Genomic DNA, 9,543 nt, shown 5'->3' with positions numbered 1-9,543 from the left:
ATTCTGTTTCAAGTTATTCATGGCAGTAAAATACACATTTTTGAATGCTATATGTTAATAATATAGGATAACATAGGATGGATCAAATGGATGAGGAAGGTTGGCATTTTAAAGTCAAACTCTTTGCCTCCTTGCCTCAAGCATGAATCACTCTCTTAGTAGATGGCATATCTAATCTTGTGTTACAATCTTGAAGGTAATATCTGAGTGATCTGACAATGCCTGGGTTCTTATAATAACATGTTTAAGTCCTGGCAATGCTGACTCTTCCCTTTAGTTTTTGATATGACTATGTGTTTATTATGGTGTCATAGTGTTGAGGTGAGGGAAATGTCATGCTTTGTCATACTACAACTAGAACCATGACTATGTCCAATGAATGAACTGTTTCCCCATTGTCCTACAGTTGGCCAGGAGATAGGAATACTGATCCAACCTGTTAAACAATTAATGATACTTTTGAGTTCATTTCTCTAGTTCATTTGCTTTTTCCTTAAGCAATCTATATTTATGTCTTTGTTATTTAACTTGGAATTTTATCATTCTATTTATTGGAATGGCTCATTCTATTTATCTTTCTTCCCTCATCTTCGATCATTTTCCAAAATCAAAAATATATAAACAGGTGCTGGAAATCGGATATTCATTTACTCTTGATGAAGATTATGGGAAAAGATAAGGCTCTAATAGATGCAAAAGTGGTTTTTATTCTAGTCTTGTGACCCCATTTCATTTATAGTTTTCTTCCTTTTTGTACCTTTAAACCCCTGTGTCAGACACAAAAAACAACCCTGTCTAGTTTGCATTTTGTGAGTGAGTTTGAATATTAGCATATGTCCTTCTAAATCTGCTCCCATTCTCTTTGAATATTATAAGATACTTTAATTCTATAGCTGGGAGAGACAAATACAGCTAGATATTACCCAACGCGCCAAGATTTAGGGAGACAAATTTACAGCAGAAATCATCTAGCATTTAAGATGAGTAAATTCACATTCTTGTATGTCCTTCAAATTTTTGTATTTGCCCCTCCCCATTTCAACTAGCTATAATGATAATATAGCCTCAAAACTGATGAACATACATTTTATTCTATAATAATGTTTAGTATGTGTTCATGGTATGTGATAAATAAATTGTTGGGGTTTTTTTGTGTGTGCTTTGTTGTTGTTTTTTAATCCTCACCTGAGGATATTTTTCCATTGATTTTTAGAGAGAGTGGAAGGGAGAAAATGGGACAGAGGGAGAAACATCAATGTGACAGAGATATCTCCATTGGTTGCCTCCTTTCTGCTTCCCAAATGGGGTCGAAGATCAAACCTGCAACCCAGGTATGTGCCGTTGACCAGGAATCAAACCTGAAACCCATGGGTGAGCTGGCCAATGCTCTAACCACTTAAAAACATTGGCCAAGGCCAGTTTTTAAAAAGATGAACATTTTCCTTTAAACGTATCATTTTAAACTACTGTTGCATCCTCAAATATTATTTAATTAAGTATTGAGAGCATTTGGAGAACAGAGAAACAAATTTAATTTTACAGTGACAGGCAATAAAAAAATGGGATTTCATGTATAGAAAATCACTTTGTAGGCAACTTTTTAATGTTATTATATTTCTTAAAAATACTAATCCAATTTGTTGAACACAATATCTGGATATCCAATAATCTTGTATTTGTATTTGGAATTCTCTCTAATATTTTGGTAATATATTTCTAATGGGAAAGTCAGAACGTGCACTTTTTTAAAGCCCACATAATTGAATAGTACATTTTTATTATAAATATAACTAGGAAAAATCCTGTAAAAGCATATAAACCTAAGCAAAATCAGTTCCTTACTAGAAAATGATTACCTGGGCATTCAAACTCAGTGGGCTTAAAATTGGTTGATTGAGATTCAAAATGTAATGTCAGTTGAGTCATCACTTCATTAAACTGCAATGCAATCCTCTAATAATGCTCATTAATGTTAGAATGGACCTTTTAAATTACAAAGTGTTTTGTCAATATTAACCCATCTTCCTATCACCATGAAACCTTAATTGAGTTACTGCTTATATTTCCATTTTGCAGAGAGAAGGAGTGTAGGAGAAGGAAGGGAGGGAGAGAAGGAAAAAGGGAGGGAGAGAAGGAGGGTGGAGGAAGGGAGAGAGAGTATATGATCATGAAAAGTAGTCAGATAATTTGGAAGAAAGTAAAAGGTCATTAATAGCATTAAAAAGACTAATAAACAGGGTTAAAATACCTCCATTTAGTGATCCATTCAAATTCCCATGATATTAGAACACTGGGAAAACTTTATAAGTCAGTTTTCTGGGGATGTTTACTCTTTCCAGGGATATTATATGGGACTAGAGGCCTGGTGCTTGAAATTTATGCACAGGTAGGGTCCCTAGACCTGGCCGGTGAGCAGGGCCAATCAGGTTCCCTCCTTCTCCTCCCCACCTCCTCCTTCCCTCACTTCCTCAGCACTTCAGAGCTGTGCAGTGGGCCCTCCCCCCACTGCTGCTGCTGGTCGCTGTCTGTGGAGTGACCAGTGGGGAAACTGGCAGGGTAATCTTCCCCTGCTCCACCACCCAGCTGTGGTCCCCACTCTCATCAGGGCCCTGCACTGCCACCTGCTGCCATTGCCACATCGCCAACACCCGCCATGTTCCAGGCTGTCCCCTGGTGGTCAGCACACATCATAGTGAGTGATTGAACTCCCAGTCTCCTGGTCGAACTCCCAAGAGGACACTTTGCATATTAGCTTTTATATAGATAGGTATATAGGAACAGAGCTTAAGCCAAGGCAGAGTAGGCTCATTTGCATGCCACCACATCCCCTTGGAGGTATGCCACATTGTAACAATACTATCTCACTCTTGCATGGTGTAGAGGAGTTCACATAATGCTTTTGTATATATTTATTATATTATATTATGTTTATTATATTATGTTATGTTATGCTGTTATGTTATGTTATGCTATATTATTTCATTATCACAATGAATAAAGTACTTGAATTCCTCCTAATATGGTCATAAAACTTAGATAGAAAGGACAGAATTTATACACAATATTATTTAGAAAGAAATAAAGATTGTTGAAACATTGATGTTAAAAACAATCTGTCAATTACTGGATTCTAATCAATTTTATGATGCAATGTGATTATAATAACACTATTTATGTAGGTATAGTCCAAGAATAATTTTCCTGTGTATAAGTTGCATATCTCTTCCTTGAAAACATTCACAAGAGCCCAAATCTAGAATGTATCGTGTACTACTCAATACCAATATTTCTATGTGGAGGGTTTACATCCAGGTGTGTGGATTTTATTCATTATACCAGATGTTCAGTCTATATTCTTTGCATGATACTAAATCTATATATTAATTTAGCCAAATTAACCAAAATCAGCGTTATACCTTGAGACAGGTAGATTTTCCCAGCTGGTTTTTCATAAAAGAACTGTGGTGTATAATAGGTTTTAGCAAATGTGTGACACACACCCAAGGACATATTTGTATGAAAATTTGGCAGAGGGTTGAAAGAGAAAGTAAATAGTTAATTTATTTTGTTATTACAATGACAAAAAAAGAATATAACAACTTTCATTTTTTAAATTTTTTGTACAGAGTAGCAGTTCAGAGCCTTTTAATGTTTGTCTAAAGCAAGAGTATTTACTATTGTGGGGAAAGAAACTTCTTGTCTTGAAGTTTGAAATTCTAATTTTTTAAAAGAGTGCAAAATAGTGATTCCTTTAGATGGTTATATTGGGGGTCAGGGTTCATTAATGTCTAGTCAGCTGAATTCCTTGGGTTTCAAAAACTAAAATGGAAGATATGTAGAGAAGACTGCTCACAATTTGTTTCTTGGTTAGAAAACAAATTTTCTCTTACACTTTCTCTTCTCTGATTTTTCTCTTTTCTACACATACATATACTCCTATGTACCTAGGTTCTTTTATTACAGTGAAGAGTAACTTATCAGACTGATTACTAAGCAAGAAATTATACTTTTGTATCAGCCAATGTTTACATTACAGTATCTCCTTTTGGACCAGATTACAGCTGAGGTCAATCAAGCAAGGATACTTGCCTTTGGCACCTAAATATAAGAATAATTAAAGTAGAAGGAATATAATCCAGCTGGATTAGGTCTATCTGGATGGCAGGCATGAATACCATTGTTCATTTTATGACATTAATTTGAGCCAGGATATATCTTCAGCACCCAGGGAAAGTATTAGGTTTTGGTGAGGGTTTTGGTTAGGCATAAACCACTAAGATTTCCCTGACTATCTTAATGCTCTAAAAACATGAACCCACATTCACTGGGAGTAAATAATAAAATAATAGAAAACACTTATGTAGCTTTTACTAGAGGCAAGATATTATTTGAAGTACACTGTACACATTTTCTCATTAAATGTTTATTAGTCTTTGAAGTGGGCACCTTTATTTATCCACATTTTTGGTACAAGGAAATTGTGACTTAGAAAGGTGAACTAACCTATTACCATTAAAACTGGTCCCATACCACAAAGTGGATCCTTAATGAATTCTGTTCTACCATGTGGTAAAATCTTCTGCGTCGATAGCTTGGCACCTAGGAACAATCTCCTCTTTTGCCTTATCCACTTAAGTCCAATATACTAGAGCCTCAGATTTGCCCCAATTCTTAGAAACATTCACCCTAGGCCTTTTCAAGCCTGAGCACTTCTAGCCATCTGAGCTAAGCAAAGTGAGAAAGACAGAGAAGAAGAGAGAGGGGGGAGAGAGAAACTATGTCTGAGATTTTGCTACAAAGTTTGCTTCCATGTTATCCAGGCTTTTCAGGACAGCTTCCAAGTAAGAACATACTTTAGATCAGTGGTTCTCAACCTTCCTAATGCCGCGACCCTTTAATACAGTTCCTCATGTTGTGGTGACTCCCAACCATAAAATTATTTTCGTTGCTACTTCATAACTGTAATTTTGCTACTGTTATGAATCGTAATGTAAATATCTGATATGCAGGATGTATTTTCATTGTTACAAATTGAACATAATTAAAGCATAGTGATTAATCACAAAAACAATATGTAATTATATATGTGTTTTCCGATGGTCTTAGGCGACCCCTGTGAAAGGGTCGTTCGACCCCCAAAGGGGTGGCGACCCACAGGTTGAGAACCTCTGCTTTAGATGCTTCCGACTTAATCAATTGCTGGGTGGGGGGAGTCAAAATACATAGCAAAGGACTGACTCAAACAAAAAGAGAATTAACTCCTCTAGCCTAGTAAATTTAAAGACATTGCAAAAGAAAAAATGCCAGGGCCAAGTAGCCATAGCTCTATGCATTTACAGGTCCATAATCCTGGTTGATAACACATTCTCATAATACTGTCATTTATAACCTAAAATTCATAAATCTAGTGCACCTCAGATAGAGGTCCCATGATCATAGATATGAAAGGACTAATTCAGATGAGATCATGTGGATATAGACAACTCAAGATCCCAGCCACTTAATGATTTGCCTCCAGGTAATATCAGTATATATGGCAATGCAATGTCCTCCCCAAAGCAGTATTCCCGTCTGAAATTGTCTGGAACTATTGTTAATATCACATTCAATTTAGCCTCTTCATACCGAACCATCTTCCCTCAGTTTTATATATAAAATTATTTATTTAATGCAGATGTCAGTTATTAAATTCCTATTGCATACCTAAGGTTCTGTTAAATGCTAGGTTTAGAGACTTCACTCAATAATGTGAGCCTGTTGGGTACTACTGTGCTAATGTTGTTCCCTGGCCTGAGCTGACCAGAAAGGCTGTCTACATTGCAAAACTGTTATTCAAGTTCAAAGTCATATTGCTATGCTTCCAAATCCTCCAAGTATTTTGTTATTCTGTGCTGAGTTTATTCAAGTTAACTGTGACTCCTAAGAAAGCTGCTCCAGTTTAAACACAATGTCTCTGGGTATTAAGGTAGTATTTTCACAAAGCATTATCAAATTCCAAATGGATACTGTGGACAAATGCTACAGTGACTCTATTAGTATGTAAAATCGTTGTGGGCAGCCCCAGAGTGCTCTGTAATTTCATCATAGGATAGTCACATGGAGAGTTTTACAGTATAACACATGCCATTGCTTGGAAAAGAAAATGACTTAAAGGATCTTTTGAAGTCTCTTCCACCAGTGGTCTAAAAAAATTTTGATCTGGTAACATTTGCTTCTTGGTATAAAAATTATAGATCTGGTTTGTTCTGTGGGTATTATATATGATTTAGCCTTCCCCTGGAATGAGGATTGAGGTGAGACTGATAAAACAACAAAAGTAAAATAAAACAGACAAAAAAAGTTAGAATTCAAAATGTCAGAGCAGGAAGACACTGAAACCACCTCCTCCCACAGACACAACAAATTTATAGCTACATATGGAATAATTCTCCTCTGAAAAGGACCTGAATCAAATTAGATGAACAGCACCTCCTTAACAAAAGATAAGACACATCAAGACCAGTAAGAAAGTCTTAGACTTGATCTGGATGGGATCGGGACTCCACACCGGGTACAGTGTCCCACAAGTGGGAAGGGATTCCAAAAATATACAGAGCGTTTCATATCAGGCTCCCTAACCCCTGGGTCTGGCACCAAGAGGCAAGAGGCCAAAATGTCTGGTTTTGAAAATCAACTGGGACTAAGCCCCAGAGAACCACAGAACTGTAGGGAATGGAGAGCTCACTCCTAAAGGGCTTCCATGCAGACCCACTCACCCTGTGATCCAGCACAAAAGCAAGAGTTTGAAAAACACCTAGACCACAAGTGAGGGTGACACACTAATCCCTAAAAGCGGCGGCTGGAGAGGCGGGAACTTGCTGTACCTTTGTCCAAGGACATAAATACAGGTTTCATCTCATTCTAATTTGCCTGTCAACAGAGCTGGCAGATGCCATTTTTGTGGCTTTCCTCTAGTCTGTTAGCACCAGTAGGTATACACTGTGCTCTGCATAGCCCACCTTGCCCAACAACCAAAAGCCTGCTCTTAAAGAGTTTGTGTAAAGAAAATAGTCACCCTGTGATCCAGCACAAAAGCAACATTTGAAAAATGCCTACACAAGAAGTGAGGAAAACACACTTATCAACCCTAAAGAGGCTGCGGGAGAGGCAGGAACCTGCAGAGACTTTCTTTGGCGATGGAATCATTGGCAGACACCATTTTTGCAATGCATTCTATATTGCTGGTGAGGAAGCTGGCAGGTGCCATTTTCTGCACCCTCTCTCTGCACTGCTAGCACAGTTGGGCGTGCTTCACGCCTTACCCATCCTGCACAGCAACTCGGAACCTTTTCTTTAAAAACTGCCATACAGTTTGCTATTTGACCTAAGAGCCAATGCAAAAGCAACAGCTTAAAAAGTGCCTATCCCTAGACCATAAGTGAAGGAGATCAACTAATTAATCCTAAAATGGCTGCCAGAAAGACAAACTGGCAGCAATTTCCTGAGGACAAAAATAGTGGGTGCCATTTTTACAATATCATTTTAACTTGCGGGTGATGAAGCTGGAGGGCACCATATTTAGTCCCCTCTGCCTAGAACACTAATGCTATGGGATATTCCCCTGCCCTCCTCACCGTGCATAGCAGTCCTGTCACAACTGGGATGGGGAAAGCATAATGCCATGCTCACATTACATAATAGCTGCTTCATGGCTGTGCTGGACTAGACCCCCACACAGTTTGATTACAAAATGTGCAGAGGACCCAAACAACATTTTTCTTAGAGGACATAGAGAGGGCCAATGGGCACATGAAAAATTCTCCATGTCACTAATCATCAGGGCAATGTAAACCAAAACAACAATGGGAAATCACCTCACTCCTGTCAGAATAGCTATTATAAAAAAGACAAAAAAATAACAAATCTTGGTAAGGATGTGGAGGAAAGGAAACTGTTGCTAATGTAAATTGATAGAGCCACTATGGAAAACATAGGAGTTTCTCCAAAAATTAAAAGTGTAACTAACATATGAACCAGCAATTCCATGTCTGGGCATTTATCCAAAGAAAATGAACACGCTAATTGAAAAAGACATATACACCCCAATGTTCATTGCAGCACTAGTTAAAGTAGTCAAAATACCACAGCCACCTAAATGTCTATTGATATGTGAACAGATAAATATTTATTATATTTATATATAATGTAATATAAATTTTATATATAATAGAATATTATTCAACCATAAAAAGAATGAAATCTTGTCATTTCTAATAACATAGATGGACCTAGTTTTTATTATGCTGAATGAAATAAATCAGACAGAAGAAGGCAAATACCACATGATTTCATCTATATGTGGAATCTGAATAAACAATATAAACAAACAAACAAAATAAAACAAAACAGAAGCATACTCCTAGATACAGGGAACAAACTGGTGGTTGCCAGAGGGGAGGGTGTGGGGGATTGGGTCAGATAGGTGATGAGGATTAAGAGGTAGAATCTTTCAGTTATAAAATAAGTAAATAATGGGGATATAATGCACATCAAGGGAATATAGTCAAGAACATTGTAATAACTTTGTATGACAGCTGGTAACTAGACTTTCCATGGCGATCATTTTGTAATGTATAAAAATATTGAACCACTACGTTGTACACCTGAAACTAATATAATATTTTGAGTCAACTATAATTCAATAAAAACAAATAAATTGCATTCTAAGCAAGGAATAAATCATGTACACAAAATGAATTATTTTATTTGTTTTATGAAATAATAATAATAATAATAACTCAAATCTGATGCCAATGTGATTGTTTGGGTCTGGTCTACACAAACAACATTTGCTGTGGCTACATGAATTTCTATTTACCTTTTTAGAATTTCTTCCTCCTATCCTGAGATCCTCAGAAAAAGAAATAAACGTTTTGGGATTTTATAATAGAATGACATTTGCTTTTTTAGGTTGTCAGCCACCACTAAGCTCAGGTTTGTTTCCTATGGGATATTTCTTACTAACTAGCTTGCCTTACCTGATATCTTTTCTACATATGGCACTCACATGTCTTTGAAACCTGAAACGTATGCATATACATATGGTGGTGAAGCCAACATGCATTCAACTTACTTATTAAGAGTATGGAAGTTTAAAGAATAACAGAGCTATTAAAATGAACCCTAAAGATTTATAAATAGCAATTGTCTTTTACATGAGTTTATTGGGAACTATGCTTTTGTGTTATGAATATTATAAAATATATTTTTAAAAATGAGTTTAGAAGATAAATCAGTAGGCCCCTTAAGCTGTTGTAAGGGATGGGATTGCAGATGAAGAGAAAGGAAGCTTTTGTAAAGGAAAGGGAATAAGGTAGTATGTAGAGTTAGTCAAGGGGCAGAGAGTTATGATAACAGGACATTTAGATTGACTGAATAGTAGCAATTTGATCAGGAAAGGCCCCAAAATGCAGCCATATTTTTCTATAAAGGAATTTTAAGGATACATGGGGGAGAATTGCAAATAAATTAATGTTTTGTTCCCAGAGATAAGTGAATTATTAT

The sequence above is a fragment of the Myotis nattereri genome (assembly GCF_964212035.1).
Source record: "Myotis nattereri genome assembly, chromosome: X".
Classification (NCBI taxonomy): domain Eukaryota; kingdom Metazoa; phylum Chordata; class Mammalia; order Chiroptera; family Vespertilionidae; genus Myotis; species Myotis nattereri.
The sequence above is the reverse complement of the archived record's forward strand: the minus strand, read 5'-3'. Positions refer to the sequence as shown.